Here is a 19,562-nt window from a genome sequence, read left to right on the forward strand (position 1 = left end):
ATTTCCCGCATCACGTGACTAACTTCAAAGGCTGAACCACCAACCGGCATTTTTCAGGTTATGAGGCCAATAGTTCTTTCGCGTTAATAATTCGAAATAACCGGGCTTCATATTTACGGGCGGGAATGCATCAACAACCGATTATGTAAAAAAAATGACCAAAACTTGAGAAATGCGGTGAAACCAAGTCAGTGTTAAGCTATAGAGAGTGACTTAGATCATTACGCCTTTTCACGGTGATAGGCGCCTTTTATAGGTAACTTCTGCAGGAAATTACGTAAGGCTCCCCGCAGCGGGAACCTATGTGGTGGTAACACATTTTTATATATTTAATTGCCGCGCGCTTCAACAATTTGTCTTATTCTGTGACAACTCATCTGCTCTCAAATGCGTCATAAGTGCCTACAATTCTGCGTCAGCGGCATTGGCGGCATCCAAGACTTTTGGAGTGCAGGATCGCGATGCTACCGTCTGCTGCGTCGCTCGGATGAAAAACTTCGCTCCCTCGGCAGTTGCGACATCAACTTTTCTTTGCCTGGAATCGCTGCGTACGATGCGACGCATTAATTTTCACCGATCCAGAAAAACACACCACCGAAACCTAGAATGGAGCAATACTAACCGCCAAATGCTGCCACCGTGTTGAAGCCAGTGGTTTTGCTGAGGGAAGCCTTAATCGTTTCTCTCTTGAGAGACGCAGCAGTCAAGCACGTCGTGCAATCCGCCGCCTGGTGTCGGGACTCAGAAGCGATTTACTCTGCTCACTCGTTCCTCTGCCGTTGTAACGCGACGATCCTGTTAAGTCTACTGTTCTGCAGAAAATCTGGCGTCATCATCGTCGGCGTTGTGAGCGAAAAGGCCCTGGAGAAGCAACCTGGGGGTGGAGGGGCACCTTGGTCACCTGACGTAAGGGCATCGTCTAAGCCTGACCATCGGACTGTTAGAAAATGAACCACCGTGGCAGGTGGCAAATGAATTAGTGATTGGTCGCGAGAGCCTGATTGGGCAGAACAACCTGGGTCGCAAAAGCCCCACCGGGGCAGCGCCTGCCATCCCAGGGCAGTGGAACATCGCTTAACAGCCGCACCACTGCGCCAGGCACGGTGCCAGGACTGCGAGGGATCTATGAATGCAAATTTGAGAATTTGAAATTCCGCATGTATGGACATAACACACTAGCGCTATCGCGTCTAACCCTTAAGGCGGACCTTAAGTGTCGCCTTCAATTTTTCCTTCTCTATTTTCTCCAGCTGAAAAGACTTCGAGACATGTCTCCAAAGGTGCCAAGGACAACTTCCGGCCACCCAGACCGCCAACAGCCGTATATAACGTTCAGAAGTTTAAAAGAGAAGCCTAAAACGTAACCGCTGCTGCCACACCACCTCCGGACCACTTTAAACAGACTTTATCCCATCACTGGTCACCACTGGTTTTTATTTCTCTGCTGTGTCGGCCATTGAGAGAGAGAGAGAGAGAGAGGGGGGGGACATTCTGCATTCTATTCCCTATTAGGGTAGTTAGAGAATGGCGTGTTGATTTGAACATATGCAAGCAGAGCTTGAGGTACGATAGGCGCCATAGTGTGAGGGTGCCGTAAGAGACAAATGTGTTACAGCTTTGTTTCAGCCTTGTAGCTCTGCATTCTACCCCGGAATCTGAGGCGTCAGCTGTGATACCCTGATTACTTAGCGAATTAAGTTGATGTGATTTGACTATTGTCATTTAATTAACATTTTTATTCAATTCAGTCAAATTACCACTTGCCAAGCATGGAGGTGGCAAAGTGGAAACTGTGAAGCGAGACAGGTGGTGTGTGTCCAGATTAATTTCGCCTATTCGCATGAGCGCGGCTAAGTTTTCTGTTGCAGCTGACCATGTAGATTCCACGGTTAAATACAGGGCAAAATGGATAAGCCAAACTATAAAAGTTTTCCGTTATTAATTCGCTGGTTCGGTAAGCTTGGCTTTACAGTTTTTTTTTTTGTATTGTCCCTCCATCGAAATGCGGCCGCATCTACCAGGATTCCATCCGGCGGCTTTGATCTGAAGAAACGAACGCTACAACCATTACACCACGACGGCGGACATTCAATTTCGTCGCAGTGCTGATTTGACGGATCGTACAAATGCCTGTATCATATACAGGGTGTTTCACGTAACTTGAACCAAGGATTTAAAAAAAGCGGTAAACCGTAGCCCGCTCAAACCACCGATACATTGTTCGCCATCATCTGGCACTCCTCAGAATGTTTTTTATTCCGCTTAATTAGTTAATTATCTAAGGTGAATTGTGCAAATTTCCAAATATTCATTTTAGTGCCAAGGCCGCTACGTTAGGTTGTAGAGCAGGTTTATAAACAACCGATTCAGTTTATTGTAGCATCGTATCTCCTACGCGGTCCTTTTTTTCGGCATCTAAAGAAAGCCCGCGAAATATGAAAAAAAAATACCACGGGACTGCGCTCGTGCGCTCTCATATTGCAGCGCTCTCATCGGCGCTTCGAGCAAACGGAGCATGCCCGCTGGCCGTGGCGAAATGAACGGCCGCCGCTCTTAGGAGGTGCTTGACAGTGCGTCAGCACTTTCCACAGCGGCGCGGCGGCCGTTCAGTAAGTGACTATGCTCGGCATTATAGGCAATGGCCCATGTTAAATTCTCAATATTCGATTAAATGCTACACAAGTGCGATGTCTGCTTTTTTAACAATCTAGGAGGCTTGGTTGTTCGTTGTGGATGATAGAGACCGTGTTGTATCATTTTTTTGCCTTTCGCCTGTTTCGCTGTGTACAATCACCAATGAAGCTCACCCAGCTATCCATACTTCTCCAGGCTTGCCAGATTGTGTATTTCCAAGGTGTAGTTTGTGTAGGACTCTGTCAAGGATAAGCGGGCGATGGTCTCTACCATGTCTCTCCAATTCACCCTATCTTTTACCAGCTGCGGCCACCGTATTCCCCCAAGCTTCTTACTCTCATCTGCCGACCTAGTAAATCAATCAATATTTACTTAAGCAAAGCAAAATTCGGAGGTCTGCAAATGAAAAAGTTGCGATATGCTCGACTGGGTTCTGGACAGTATGCAGGAAAGGCAGAATACCAATATACAGTATATGTTTGAAGTTGAAATCTCGAGCTGCTAAATTATTAATAAAGATCACCGAGTTTTGTTCGAGCTGACAAATACATTTAACAGCGCTACATTTCAGCAGTGCCTATCAATCGTAAGTGACGACAGGACAGAACACAAACAGGAGTGCAATAAATACATTAGGTGCAAACTGTAGAGAAAATTGTGGCTCCACACTTATTCGCTTTTTTTTTCTCAAACCATGACTGAAGCAATTTTGGTAACGACTCTTGTAAAGAACCCGTCAATTGGCCGACGAGATACGGAGCATACTAACCTGGAGCATTGATCTTTTCAGATCCCAGTATTCTCACCAGCACCATGATGGTTCCCATTACCATGAGCCCAAAGCTCAGAGACAGCCTTTCTGGAAGATTTTTATGGTTAGGGAGATCTGGATATAAACACACATGACAAAACAAGACCTGTATAGCATCACCGCACAATACACGACCATATTAGGGTGACAAATCCACGCATATAGAGTACGACATCGCACCACTGTTATATGACCACCAATGAATGATACAGCCAAGCTGAGAACACTCATTGTGAACACTCAGCCAAGCTGAGGCCCGTTTCACAGTATCTCTTGAGGTATACTGCTCACAGCAAGTAGACCGCTACTAGACCGATAAGAAACTGGCCGACAATCGTTCTGAAACCACAGTTTGGTTTGCAGAAAGTTGGTTCTTTTTGACCTAGAAGCAAGTGATTAAGAGTAGTGCTCTCCAGGCCCGTCTTTTGGACAGTGATCTCGTGTAGGTGCGCAAAAATAAACTCGGAAGTTCCGGAATCCAAATAAAAAGGGCTGCATACCCGCATAATAGACTACTTTGCATTCCCCCATCGTTTTAATCAGTTTTATTTTGCCGCCAGCGAAGGATAAACATTAAAGCTACCTGACAAGCAGTGGGATGACATTTTTATAGGGAACGCGATCTCACAGGTTGAACTTATAGCCGAACTGGTCGCCTTTCAGCCGAAACGAAAAGCTAAAAGGCTTGAGTATTTCACGGTGTGTGTTTTGAAGACTGAGTGTCCTAAACTAATATGTTCTTCCCGAATGTATTTATAATAGTGAATAGATATGTTTTGGGACGACGAACGATCAATGGCCAATTAAGACCAGTTGAATTTTACTGTAACTGGTGGAGCAGATGATAACGCGCGAACCACGGGATAACTTACAGGGCAAAACCACTGTCATGACAACCATGCTGAAGAAGCGAGGAGGGATAGATGTGGTTATGAGATGAGATTTACAAACTCTCGCGAGCTTTTGTGGCTATTTGATTTACGAGACGTTCCGGTCAGCTGATCAAAAAGAAAACCAAACGCACTTTAGTTTGTGAATTTTCTCACATGAAAAAAAATAAAGCTATAATATTGTTACGGGGTAGTTCCGCTTGGGATTGCAGAGAGCGGACACGGAAAACAGGGCTTTAAAACCACAGGCGTTTACTGCAGGCACCAGCCGACACTGCTCGACCGTCGTCTTCCTCACAAAAACTCAAGAGCTTCTTCTTCTTCCTTCCTTCTGCATGCACCGCCTAATGTACCAATATAAAAGCTATGTTTTTGGGGCTTAAGGGCCCAAGGGGAGTCAGGTTATGAGAGACACTGAAGCAGAGGGCTCCGGATCATTTCGACCACCTGGGTTTCTTCAACGAGCAATGATACGGCAAAGTGCATGGCTGTCATGCTTGCCGCCTAAATAGAAATGCGGCCGCCGAGGCTAGGAGCAAACCCTGGTTCCCCTGCTCAGTAATCAAGCGCCTTGACCATTAAGCCACCGCGGCGTGGAAATAAGGAAATAAGTCAATGAATAAAGCTTAGTTTTTTTCTCAGCGCGTGCTATAACCCTTACCTCATCCGTGTCGCTGCTCCAATGCCGCAGTTGTGTACTTCACTTTGCAATAGTGAACGAACAGTCGGACACCAGCCGTTTCTGTACGGACCCAAGCCCGGCTTAGGTCCGCAGCTTAAAGCCCGAGCCCGGCCCGGGCCCGCAACTTCAGGCCCGGGCCCGGCCTAAGCCCGGCCCGAGCCCGTGCAGTGCACTAGACCAGACAGCGGAGTGAGTGGAGGATGACCGGATATGGGAGATGATCAAACGCGCTTCGCGCATCCAGGAGGAATAGATAAGCCACTTCTCGATTTGTTTTGGCGTCTTTGAGTGTGGAGATGATTTGTGCAATACTGTCTGCTGTGCAGCGGTTTTTTTTTTTTTACAAACACTTTGCTCTGGAGAGAGAGCGTGACAGGCGGAGGCAATCCACTCTAGGCGTCTAAGAGCGACAACTTCATGAGTTTTGCCTGCAGCTGAGGTAAGGGACACAGGCCGATAAGATGTGATATTTTTCCTACGTTTTCCCGGCTTCAGTATTGGTACAATGATAGCAGATCTCCACTCTTTAGAAATGAGTCCAGTGCTCCATACATGACTGAAGGCAGCAAATAGGTGTGGGCGCTGTCGGTCATCTAGATTTAGGAGCATTTTGTACACCCGGCCAAATCTAACTCGCTCGGGTGTTTCATTACTAAGTGCACCTTTTAAAAGGTTCTTTTCGGCTACACCGCTGGCATATTCATGCTGTAATTTGGCGCATGAGATAGAATTTCGTGGTTCCTTTTTGTTGATATAATGTTCGAGTGGAGTATTTGCGGGTTTAGATCAAAGTTATCAGAAATATTCATCGTCTGCCGCTACGAAGAGCCGAAACAAGCGGAATGCGCAGCAATGGTTCTGGTTTATATGGCCCCCTCCTCTGGATGAACTACCTCTCCTTTTATGGCGAACAAGTCGTTTACCCAGACTAAGCGAAAATGCGCCACCAGAACCATTGCTGCGTATTCCGCTTGTTTCGGATCTTCGTAGTGGCAGCGATGAATATTTCTGATAACTTTGACCTAAACACGCCAGTGCTCCTCTCAAACATTGTATGAACAACAAAGGAACCACGAAATGCTATCTCAAGCGTCAAATTACAGCATGAATATGCCAGCGGTGTAGCCGAAAACCACCTTTTAAAAGGTACATTTAGCGATGAAACGCCCGAGCCAGTTAAAGATTTGGCCGGTTGTACGAATCTCCATCTGCTCCAGGAGCGTTGCGGCTACCGCGTCTTCGTTCTAGAGCACAGGAAAGCTCATGTGCAGTTATGTCGGAGCTGCAAAGTTCAATAATGTCAGCGTGAAGGTGGCTGGGGAGAGGGAAGATACCACTGGAGCGAGGTTGCACGAAAAGTGATCGGCAATGTTTTCTGCCAGAAGTGCAGTGAGACTGCCACCGCGAGAACAGGATTTCGCGGCACTCTGGCATTAAGCATGGCACTCAGTATTTTCCAGGCTCGATCTGAGTGATGCGCGTCATTGAGTGCGGCACACAAATTGGCCCAGCTTTGTTTTCGGCGAAGAGATATGCGTGTCGGCGGCAGACAGCGTCTATCCTGTTATAGATAGTCCAGTGGTCAGCTGTGCACTGCGCTGCGCTGCGCGACTCGTCTTGCAGCTCGTAGATTTAGGGTCCTAATATCCGGAACTGGGTCTCCAGCGGGGTACACTACACAGTGGCAGCTTGCGCACATTTGGCAATATGATGAAATAAGTCGGACCAATTGGGGCTTGAGGCAGCATAGCGCTCGCGATATTCAGACCACTCAACCACGCTGTGGGTTCGTTCAGTGGGGCGGTCGGAGTGGGTTGGCGTTAACATTATAGGGTAGTGATCTGACCCTTGCGTGTCTGGCTCGCAATCCCATTTTTAGAGCAATTTCGAGTGACTAACGTTAGGTAGATTATGCTGATAGGATGGGATTATGCTGTCCGATGCGCTGGATAGGAGTAGGGAATCCAGGGATGTTCAGATGAGAAGTCTGGACTTGAACAGATAGTTCTCGACCTCGTTGATTAATTTTGCTGGATCCCTAGACAGTGTGGTGCGCATTAAAGTCACCGCAAATGGCAGAGCTTGTGCTCAGTCGGTCTGCGAGACGTCTGATGAACGAAGCATCCCACTTAACGCAGGGGCGGACATATACGCTGGCTATGCCCGTGTTGCGGATGCTTACTATGATGGCACCACATTCTACAACGCGATTTCTGAGATCAGAAACACTGACATGAGGGAGAGAGTCCCGCACATATATTGCGGTGCGTGGGCGGGTAATGGCATGAGAAGAATTGGTGCATGACACTATAGTACACACGGAACAGAAGCACACGAAGTGGGTCCGCGATAGCTGATAAAATATGGAAGTTTCACTTCCTCCGCGCGCACATGAGTTTTCTGCAATGCAAGGGTGTCACACTCAAGGCGCCGAAGGAGCTGAACTGACTCAGCGTGGCGGCGGGGCAAGGGACGGAAATTCCATTGCCTGATGCGCGGCCGAGAGGAGTTGGCGTTTCTAGCCATGCTGGTTGTTCTGTAGCGCCCTTTGGGCAGCCAGAGCTGCGTCGCAGAGTTGGCGAGCATTTGAGTTTGGGGGGAGATACTCCGCCAAAGCCGCACTGCTGCAGAAAGTGCCGCAATTAGAGCGTCTTTGCTGTCTTTACAGGCTGCGCTATGTGAGGCGAAGCTGGGTGCAGATCTTTCTGCGAGAGCGTCAGCAAATGAGACACCTTGCTGAACAAGTGCAGAAGGTCTATTTTGGGCATGCGCAGCAGGTGCATTGCTTTGCGACTGTGTTGCACCTTGCTCAACGGGTGCGGAAGGTCGACTTTGGGTAGGCGCAGCAGGTGCATTGCTTTGCGACTGTGTTGCACCTTGCTGAACGGGTGCGGAAGGTCGACTTTGGGTAGGCGCAGCAGGTGTATTATTTGCGACTGTGTTGCACCTTGCTGAACGGGTGCGGAAGGGCGATTTTGGGTAGGCGCAGCAGGTGCATTGCTTTGCGACTGTGTTGCACCTTGCTCAACGGGTGCTCAAGGTCGACTTTGGGTAGGCGCAGCAGGTGCATTGCTTTGCGACTGTGTTGCACTTTGATGAACGGATGCGCAAGGTCGACTTTGCGGTGGGCGCAGCAGGTGCATTGCTTTGCGACTGTGTTGCACCTTGCTGAACGGGTGTGGAAGGTCTATTTTGTGTAGGCGCAGCAGGTGCATTGCTTTGCGACTGTGTTGGACCTTGCTGAACGGGTGCGCAAGGTCGACTTTGGGTAGGCGCAGCAGGTGCATTGATTTGCGACTGTGTTGCACCTTGCTGAACGGGTGCGGAAGGTCGATTTTGGGTAGGCGCAGCAGGTGCATTGCTTTGCGACTGTGTTGCACCTTGCTGCACGGGTGCGGAAGGTCGACTTTGGGTAGGCGAAGCAGGTGCATTGCTTTGCGACTGTGTTGCGGGGCCCTGTTGGCCTCCGACTGCCCGTCGAGCGTCACGGCGTGACATGGGCTGGCGAGAGCTTGCGAGAAGCACAGCTACTTTTCGCTCTTGTTGCCATCGTGGTCAGCGCGGCTCGGTTGCTGGGTGTTTGCCCCCGCAAATGGTGCAGCGAGCATTATCGGCATTGCATTCCGGCGTACCATGTGATGCTCCGCACCGAAGAAAGCGAGGTGGAGCCTGACAGGTCGATGTAACATGACTAAGAGAGCCACAGTTGAGACACTGAACAGAACGCGGAAGGCAAGGACGAACATTTCGTCGAAGTTTAAACAGTGCAACTTCTTCTGGCGGTTTGACACCCGCGAAGCTAATGACAAGACTTTTACCGCTGCGCTTGCAGTCGAGCGCGGGGGTAGGGCTGTATGCTTTTTTGTGTAGGACAAAATTTACAAAATCATTCTGTCCTGGGTGAGCAGGCTAAAGGCAGTTTCCCGCTTGACAAGGCGGGGATTTCCTCAATAGGAATGCTGCTGTAAACAGAGTAAACAACTCCAGCGCAACTGTTGGTGTTGGCTGGTTTGACTTTGATGCCGCAAACGCTCTCGATATTAAGAAGGGGCTGGAGATCAGTTGAAGCTCGGACATCGACGGCTACAACGTTTCTGCGGTGGTTTAGGCGGACTTTTTGCACTGCGGGAATCTTGGCCTGTTGCGCCGCGATTACGTCTTGTGAGAAGGCTAAAAAGTTGGCCTTTCTGCTGGTCTATATAGGACCGTCTCGGTGGCAGACAATCAGAGCTGGGGTCCTTATTCTTTTTGGGCGCAGAGAAACGGGCCGTTGCCACAAAAGGCGGGAGGTTTGAGCGCGCAGCGTCAGACTCTTCGCCCTTGCTGCTCGCTAGCAGACGACGCGCCTCTAAGAAGGGCCTGCTCAAAGGGGCGAAAAGCGAGCAGACGCCGCCGATGCAGTAACCCGCTCGAAGGATGCGCACGATCGAATTGGCTGAGGGGTGGTACGCGAGCTGCGCCATCTCTCGGGGGGAGATATAGTTGTTAATTGGGAGGAGAACGGGGCCGCCGTCGATAGGGGACCCATGTGCGCTGGGTCCTCCTCTGCCGTGAAAGAGTCTCGTATTAAAGCTTTTAAGGCGAACGCCTTTAATGCTTGAAACTGTCGTTAGCAGCCGTGTCGGCAGATTTGTCCGCGTTGCGGCGTCACTGCTTAAAAAGAAACTGCGTCGAGACTGGGAATCGAACCAGGGCCTTTGGCATTTGAAGCGGAGACGCTACCACTTCGCCACGAAGACACTTTTTTTTTCTTTATTGCATGGAAGAACTTCCGTAAAAAGGGGGAAAACTTCAATCAAACTGGTTTGGTTTGGTTTATGGGGTTTAACGTCCCAAAGCGACTGAGGCTATGAGAGACGCCGTAGTAAAGGGCTCCGGAAATTTCGACCACCTGGGGTTCTTTAACGTGCACTGACATCGCACAGTACACGGGCCTCTAGAATTTCTCCTCCAAAGAAATTCCAGCCGCCGCGGCCGGGATCGAACCCGCGTCTTTCGGGTCAGCAGCCGAGCACCATAACCGCTGAGCCACCGCGGCGGCTTCAATCAAACTGGTTCGCGTCTCAAGTTACCGGGCTGCTTAATACGAGCCCGCCATAGCACTAACTCAACATATTGCATCCCCATCAAAACATCAAAATTCAGGGAGGCACACACATGCATCTAGGCACGGCAGCCAGCTTGGAGGTTCTTCGCGTGCAGCATATACACTCCTCACCGAAGCACACTGTTCACGAAACACAGATTTGGACGATCTTGGTGGCTCGGCATGTCTGTCCATCATACGGCTTTTCCAAAGAATGAATAGTCCCATCAACACAAACAGATCATAAGGCACAACAGAGTTTTTGCCAACAGGCAGAAATCTAATAGTGTATAGTGTAATTTCAATGTACTTCTTAAGAGTTCATTGTAGTATGTCCCAAAAGAACATGGCATCACGGCACAGGATGAAGCAATGATCAATTGTCTCAGGCACGTTACACAGACGGCAATTCACATTCCAGGGTACAAACATCTCCTTGGCATTAAGAAATGTCTTGACAGGCAGCGTCGCTGTGTGTAGTTTGAAAAAGAACGTTTTAGCGGCTGCCTGAATGCACATCCGCCTAACACGCTTTAGAACACTGATGTCCAAAGACCCCAGATAAGGCTGCCGATACAATGGTGTAGGGAACAAAGACTCAGTGAGAGCCTGGGTCATCTGTTTTCTCGAGAGGCTATAGAGGTAATCTAAAGAGAAGCGCACAGTGAGGAAATTGAAAGTGTCAGCAACCTCCTTAAGGAATCCCCATAAAGCCCCTCACGAGCCTGCACACTCGGTGCGAATAAGTAAGGCAAATGAAAACTAAGCCGCCTAATGAGCACAGCTATCAGAAACGGGTGGTTTGCCGATTTGAAAAAGAAAAAACGGGAAACAAGTTGATGCACTACAAGGTGAACAAGGCCCACTCCACCACCCTCTAAGGGAAGGAACAAGTTGTCACGCCTCATGGACTCCCATTGAGAGCGCCACACGAATGGTGCAAATATTCTGTGTATTGCTTGCACCTTCCTCCTCGCAAATGCAGGACTTGAAGGACATACGCGATCTTTGCAAACAAAAATATGTTACAGACCTGTGCCCTCGCAAACACTGAGAGTTCCCTACCCATCCAAGCCTGTGTTTACCGCCGTAGAGTTACAATTTGTGAATCCCAGTAGGCTGTAAAGTTGCGAACTTGGTGCAGCGGAACGCCTAGGTACTCAAAAGGGCTACAGTCCCAGCATATGCCACCGAACTGGCTTGGCCTAGTTCCCCAATGACCCAACCAAAAGCCTTTGGATTTCTCTAAATTAAGAGCCGCGCCTGATACATCGCAGAACTGTTTAGTCAAGTGTAAAGCCTCAAGTACACTCTTTGTCAGAACAAAAGAGGGCGACATCATCAGCGTAGGCTAAAACTTCAACTTCACATTGAGCCAGAGAGAAACCGGGGATAGCTGCACAGTTAATAATACTGAGACAGAGGGGTTCCAGATATAGGGCAAACAACAATGGAGACAGTGGACATCCTTGACGAACAGATGCTTCTAGTGGTATTGGTTTCGTTAGCTCCTGATTAACAATTACCCTTGTATAGGAGTTCTTATAGCACAGCCTTATGCCTTTGAGCAAGACGTCACCAATATTTGCATACTCCAAGACCGCGAACAAGAAATCATGCCGAACTTTATCAAACGCCTTCGCCAAGTCAATTTGAATCAGAGCTACTTGGCCTGTCTCATCTGATACTGTCTCTAATACTGAACGGGCAATATGGACATGTGTTTGAATACTGTGGCCTCCAATACTACAGACCTGATGCGAACCTATCAAGTCCATAATGACGAGCTGCACACGACTGCTAAGAACCTTGGCAAAAATTTTGTAATCAACATTGCAGAGGAATATTGGACGATATCCCTCAACAGTTTTCAACCGATTAGTATCTTTGCTTTTGGGAATTAATATTGTGTGCCCAGAATAGAAAGTGGGAGGCAGGACACCCACATCATAAGATGCTTGGAAAACTTCCATCAAAACAGGCACTAGGCAAGGCGAAAATGTTTTATCGAATTCGCTAGTAATACCATCTGGCCCAGGAGATTTCTGGCTCTGCAGGGCAGAAATGACTGATTGAGTTTCATCCAAAGTGATAGCTCCCTTCACTATAGCACACTTCTCATCGTCAAGTCGAGGTAAGTTTCCGAGTAAGGAACTGTAATTGAAACCCTGATTTGGATCTTCGCAACTGCCAAACAACTTCCGATAATAGTCGAAGAAAGCAGCAAGGATACCAGGCGCATCGCTGTATGTGCAATCACCATACTAAATTTCCAATATTTCCTTCGCAAGAGCATTATTTCTTTCATCACTCAGGGCCCGACGAGAAGGTTGCTCGTCTAGAAACCTTCGGGACCTAGATCTTATCAAGGCCCCCCTATATCTTTCTGTCACAAATTGTTGAAGCTGTGCTTTTACGTTATTAAGCTCTTCGAGATAGGCATCCGGGCTAACCCTCTCTAGCTCATGTAGCTCCGTTAGGGTGCGCCCAAGCTCACGAAGGTGGTGTCTCTTCAGGAAAGCGATTCTTGCTGAGGCCTCAATTGCCAAGTTTTTGATCTCCTGTTTAAACAGGTCCAACTTTTGAAAACCGGGCAGATCACGGCGTGACCATACGTCTTTCAAACAAGTAGGTACAGCACGCTGAAAGATTTCGTCTCAGAGCAGACAGTTATCTTCCACAACTCCCATCAAGGATGAAGTACATGCCGAGTGTACCTCCCTATCTGAAGAGACACCATACAGTGGTCACTGAAGACGACGGGCCGCACCCACTAGCCAAACACACTTGCCAAACACACACTGGCCCCTGCGCAAGGATGACACGCAAAATCGTGAAGCGTTCCACGTTTTTTCCTCTCACCGCGCCTACAACATCTCAGGCACTTCGCTTACTCAAATGCTTGGTTCCACCCCACGTGTGTTCATTACGGTTGGTCTGGGTGCCTGGGCACAGAGGAATCCATTTGAATGAGGTTGCCGATACCCTGGCGAAGGCATCTCTTCAAGGCCCAGTCGTATCTGTGCTTCCACCCAGCGCATATATTACGGCGGCCAGGTTTCGCAGGTTTTTATGCTCTTGAAAGAATTCGCAGCATCAGCTCTGACCTCCTCTCCCGAATTCCGGCCTCTCCTTTACCCGTGGTGCAGTAAAGGATGGCGATCACGCAAGCTTGAGGTTTTTTTTCCCGCGTCTACGTTGTCGCGTGCCTCACTTAAACTTCTACCTTTATAGATCTGGTCTGGCGGTCTCCCCATTGTGCCCGTTCTGCGGAGAACCCGAAACGATAGATCATTTCTTGTTGACCTGCCGCCGTTTCTCCTCTTTACGGAGCCGCCTTCTGGAGCATCCTTTACGACAGCTAGGTCTATGTCTGTCAGCTGGGGTTGCTTTGTCTCTTGGGCTTCCTCCCTTGGGCACAGCAACTGGAATGTGCTCTCCGCCATGCAAAACTTCCTTACAGACACTAAACGGCTGCCATCTTAAGCTCTGCTCATTCTCATGAGCAATATTTCTCTGGAACGAAAGCTTTCCGAAACATGGAATATTTAGCCCCGTTCTCTATTTCAGTCACCGATCTCACCATATTTGTTTAGCTTATTTCAATTAGACATCTGAGTTTCTTTCATTTATTTCTTAATTGCTATTATTATCATTATTATTTTATTTTTCCCCATCATTATTTTCTTGTTTAACATTTTGTGCACCTATCAGTTGCCGCCTTTGGCTTGGTCAATCCCCCGCAGTGGGTACACGCCATTATCTAGAGGACAACAACAACAACAACACTTGATAACGAGTCTACAGAAACGTAAATTCTGTCAAGGCGAGCATTATAGGAAAACTGAAAATGAGTGAAATGTATACTGTCGCCTTTTTCCTGTCCCACATCCACAAGATTATATTCAGAAACCAAATCGGTAAGTAATGCAGCACTAGGGTCGTATCTCTTACATACCACTGATCGGTCCTCATCCCTACAAACGCAATTAAAATCTCCCAACAGTATAATTTTGTGGCCCGTGCACAAATGTTCCACTAATGACAGAAAGAAAAGCCTTCTATCGCCCTGCTTTATGGGGGCGTAAACACAAATAATCCGTCACTGTACACCTGAAATTGTGAGATCACAGCATATAAGTCGCCCCTCGTCATCTATGCAATAAGACATGGCTGTCATCTCTAGCGTGTTCGCCAGGAATAGCATACAACCTCCGGATAAGCTTCTCGCGTGGCTAACAATAATGCTGTATTCCGACAAAAAAGGCTCGAGAGCAGCTTCTGTCTCTTCATCAGAGGATAACTTTGTTTCCTGGATAGCGGCTACACGCACGCTCCATTTCTTTAAGGGATGCCAACCTGCTGTTGCCTCCTACGATTACGCATACCCCTAACGTTAAGGGTAGCGACTTGATATGCTGCGACGCTCGCCATTTTTGGTGCCAGACTTAACAAACGCCATCCACTGGAATGGGTTGCCCGCCTCGAAATTGGCGTCCTCTCGGGCAGACATCGCCCTCCTCTTGAAAGCCGCCCTTCCCGTGGCCTCTGCACATTGTGCCTTGTGGTCAGCGCCATCGATACACACCTCGTCAGCATCTGCTGGACGTTTCAAAGGTGCGCTGCTGTCCATGTACTCCTCTGAGACAGCCAAGGCTTCGGCCCACAAACCCGAGGGGAGCACATTACTCGCTGCCACACTGACAGCCGACAGAGAACCAGACACGCTAGAGATCGACGCCACACACGGCTCACCGTTACCCTCCAACGACGAAGCAGAATCAGCAACAGAGGAGGATCGGCGAGCATTCACTGGCTGTATCGCCTGGACAGACTCCACAGGAGGTATATCCGGACGTTGACCTGTGGCGACGAGGTGTTCCTGGGAAGCAAGCACAGCAGTCTCTGTAGCACTCACGGGGGGGCCCGGGTCCGGCGGTTTTCGTTCTGGAGGCGCGGATGCTAGATGGCCAGTTGCTTCAGATTCCGTGTTGATTGAAGTCTTCTGTTCCCCATCTATTCGATGCTCACGACTTAGTTCTCCGGTCGCGTCGACAACCGCAGACACATCCATGATGTGTTCTGATGCCACATCATCTTCCCGTGACCACTGGGCTTGACGCAGCCTGTCAGCGTAACTCAAGACGCAGTTCTCCACAGTATGGCCAAAGCGTCGGCACTGGGTGCATCGAGGCGTGCGACACTGCCGTCGTACATGTCCAACCCGGCTGCATCGGAGGCACAGTGGAGGTCTCCCTGGGATAAGGACTAATGCCTGCACTCCATAAACATTAAGTGTGTGTGGAATTGTGCTTGCTGACACTCCATCCTTGATTGTGAGGGAGATTTCACGGTTCGCCGTTTCCATATGCTCCATCCCTGGGCACCGCCACTTTTCACGCTCCACAGACTGAATCGTGCCATAAGGCTCTAATGCTTCCACAATCCTCCGGTGCTCCATATAGCGGAGAAGCCAAAGGAGCTTAACCTTGACGTTTTTAGTATCCGGGCCAAACACCATGTACCTAAGTCATTTGACAGGAAACTCCGCTTTGTTAACAAGCTTCTGTTTGGAAGAACTACTCTCGCAGGTAACCATCCACACGTGGCTCATTTGGTATTGACCAATGCGCAAAATCTCCCGGAGATCCAATATCTGTGCGAGTGCGTCACGGAAGTCAGGTGCTCGGTACGGGCGACCCTTAAGGTCAGCATGCAGGAAAACGGTATTAAGAAAAACATTACCGGTAGGCAATCGGGGAAGGACAACTTTGTACGAGTCCGTAGTGTCCTGAGACGTCGGTAGACCTCGGCCAACAGCCGATGCGCTGTTCCCAGCAAGGAGCATGTTGATGCACAGCCGCACAGAACGGCTTCTTCCTCTTCAACACGGCTTCTTGTGTCTTCGCCACGAAGACGCAAGGTTTGAGAATGAATAAAGGTGCATCTAGGGAATGCATGGCTCTCATAAATGTAAAGGAATAAAAAAATAAGAAGACGAAAAGAAAAAATAAAAACAATAAAATAAGAAAAGAAACAAAAATAAATCATCATCATCATCATTTATTGTACCCTTAAAGATCCCGTCTGAGACATTACATAATGGGGGGGGGGGGGCGACAGTGGTGCGGAGCGGTCATACAAAGGCATGTGAACTTAAAAAAAGCATAACAGAAATAACAAGAATAAGAAGTTTGACGTGAAATTAACGTCAGGGAATCCAAAAAAATACAGAAAATATATGACAAAGCAGTAGAATATAAAATTAAACATTAAAATGTGGGGAAATTAAATAAGTGGGAACACACTTGTGGGGGGTGACGCAAGTACAGAAGCACTTCAAATTGCAGGCAGAGTAGCACGAGGGAAGTAGCTATAGTTGGTTCAAGTGGTCTGTTATTAGCTGCCGAAATCTGGTGGGATTAGATTCGATGAGAACGGTTTCAGGAAGGTTGTTCCATTCTTCTGTGGCGATGGGAAGGAAAGATTTGTTGAAAGAGTTGGATGAACCATGCAACCGCTGAATGCTGAGGGAGTTGAATAATCGGCGAGTTGTGCGTAAGGGAGCGTTTAACAAAGTTTGGCGTAGTGCAGGGAAGTTAAAGTATAGTTTGTGGTTTGGTTTATGGTTTATGGGGTTCAGCGTCCCAAAGCGACTACGGCTATGAGAGACGCCGTAGTAGAGGGCTCCGGAAATTTCGACCACCTGGGGTTCTTTAACGTGCACTGACATCGCACAGTACACGGGCCTCTAGAATTTCTCCTCCAAAGAAATTCAACCGCCGCGGCCGGGATCGAATCCGCGTCTTTCTGGTCAGCAGCCGAGCACCATAACCACTGAGCCACCACGGCGGCTAAAGTATAGTTTGTGTAAAAGACAAAAAATTGATACTTTTCTGCGGAGTGCTAATGGTTCAAGGCCGAGAGACGATTTTAGGTTGGTAACGCTATGTCGTGACGAATACTGCGACGTTATGAAGCGAGCTGCCCGGTTCTGGATAGCTTCGAGCAATTGTATTAAGTAGGGCTGGTGAGGGATCCATATCGCTGAGGTATATCACGTGAGAGCGAGAATGAATGTCTCGTATGCTTGTTGTCTAATGGATGGAGGGGAAATTGACAGTGATCTTCGGATAAATCCAAGTGCTCTGGAAGTGCTTGCGCAAAGTTCGATAATGTGGTCCGTCCATGTTAATTTGTTCGTTATTTCGACGCCAAATTATATGTATGAATTCGTTACTGACAGCGCCACAGAGTTCAGGGAGTACTGGAAATTAGTAACGGAACGTTTGCGTGATATGTGCATGCATTTACATTTCGAAATATTGAGCTGCATGAGCCAGTCGGAGCACCATTTCTATATTTTATTTAAGTCGTCCATTAATAATTCCTGGTCAGTGTTATCAGATGTGCGGCGATAAATGACGCATTCGTCCGCAAAAAGACAGACAGATGACGAGATTCCAGATGGCAGGTCGTTGATGAAGATGAGGAAGAGAAGCGGAGCAAGGACGGAACCCTGAGGTACACCGGAGATAACTACGGTAGTTGCAGATGCACGATTAGCGATTACGGTGGACTGTGAGCGATTAATCAAAAAGCAGCGAATCCAGGAAAGGACTAGAGGGTCGAGTGACAGGCATGCGAGTTTACAGATGAGACGTTGATGAGGAACGCGATGAAATGTTTTTTAGAAATCTAGGTAAATGGCGTCTGTTTGAAGTAAAGAATCTAGACTTATATGAAGATCAGTTGTGAATTCGAAAAGTTGTGTTTCACATGAGAAGCCTGCCCTGAAACCATGTTGTTTGGGAAAGAAAAAAGTGTTTATCGAGGTGATTTGCAATATTGGAGCAGAGTATATGCTCAAAGAGTTTACAGGAGATGCATTTTAATGAAATGAAACGATAATTCCAGGGGTCAGAGCGGTCACCGGTCTTAAAAACGGGCACAACTTTGCTTGTTTTCCAATCGTCCGGAATTTGACCGGTCTTTAGAGACTGGGTGAAAATGAGCTGTAGGATTTGGCCTGTCAATTCTTTGGCTCCTTTGAGGATTTTGGCAGGTATGTTGTCAGGTCCTGGGGAAGTGGACGGCTGAAGAGTATCGATGACCTTAGAAATTCCGGTGGTTCGTGGGTGAAGACTGAAGTGAAGTAGAAATTCATTCATTGTATCAGAGCGTTCGGAAAGCGGAACGTGTGTGCCATCTTGTCTTCTCAAAGATATGTTGTATGAGCTGCTTTTGTTGGGCATTATCAGATTCCAGAATTTCTTTAGGTTAGAGCGCATTATGTCGAGGAATCATTATTGTACAATTCTCTTTTAGACAACCGCAATAACTAAGGTTATTCGCGAAGACTGGGGAAGTATTTATTCCATTTCACAGATGATGTAGAATTTTTGGCATTACAGAAGAGGTGTTTTTTTTTTTACCGCGATAATTTGCGCAATGCATTGGAATACTAAGGCTTAGTGGTACGTAAGCGTCAATGAGCGACAAGAGTTCGTGCTTAAAAATCTCTGCCTCTCCCGTAACCGAGAGTAGAGTAAGCATGAAATGTTTACGGGCATAGCCGCGAACCGTGGCGGCCTTGTCGCTTTCGGGAGCGGCCGCATAATACTGGCGTTGTCGGCAAGGGCGAGCAGTCTTCTGCTGTGGCGTATCACTCGCAAAGCGATCGCTTTCCGCAAGACACTTCCTACCTCTGCTTTTATCAGACTCCATTGCTCGGCTCAAGCAGCTATAACGGTGGCGGCATTGGAATGCAGGACGATGCAGAAGCGTGCGCGGACACGGCGATACGCAGGCCTGACCAGAATGTATATGCAGCGCGTTCGAAACTGTCTGAAATGCGTAGAGGCGAAAGCGTTTTCCGCACCACTTTGCGTATGTGACACTGTTGACGTCACCACTCGATTACGTCGCACATAATTGATGACGAAGTAATTACAAATTACTAATTAGTGACTAACTACTGATTAATGACCAAATACTAATTAACTGGTAATTAATGACGCTTAAGCTTTGCCTTTAGGACTGGAACGCGACAGCGTGTTGCAGCGCTGCCAGGGAGTCCACGGAACGCCACCACCCGTTCGGTGCGGTGCGTTGCCCTTTGAACGCGACGCTTTTTGAGGAAAGGAAATTACGCAGTAGTTCTCTGTCATCTCGGTGGACACCCGAATCGCACCGTACAGGAAGAGAGGAAAGCCACCACCCGTTCGACGCGAAGCTACCGGCGCTTGTATGCCGGTCCTGTAAGAGGACTTAGAGAGTCTCGTTAAATCTCGTTAAATCTCGTACGGTGCCCGGTTGCTCTCGTTTCAGGTCCCGGATATGCGGAATTCAGTGCCCAGATGAGTGGAATTCAGTGGCCGGATGTTGGCTCTGGATTGAGTGATTGATAACAACTTTTACTTCCACCAATGTTGGAGGCCCCCTAGTCCCCGTCCCTGG

General features: G+C 48.3%; 2 pseudogenes; one reads left to right on the plus strand and one right to left on the minus strand.

Moving 5' to 3' along the window:
* Positions 1–7,659: 7,659 nt before the first annotated feature.
* Positions 7,660–15,951, minus strand: LOC149367703 (uncharacterized; annotated as a pseudogene).
* LOC149367704 (U6 spliceosomal RNA) lies at positions 12,906–12,956 on the plus strand (annotated as a pseudogene).
* Positions 15,952–19,562: the final 3,611 nt, after the last annotated feature.

Source organism: Amblyomma mixtum, chromosome 1 (genome assembly GCF_055824585.1).
Source record: "Amblyomma mixtum isolate Tamu chromosome 1, ASM5582458v1, whole genome shotgun sequence".
In the NCBI taxonomy this organism is placed as follows: Eukaryota; Metazoa; Arthropoda; class Arachnida; order Ixodida; family Ixodidae; genus Amblyomma; species Amblyomma mixtum.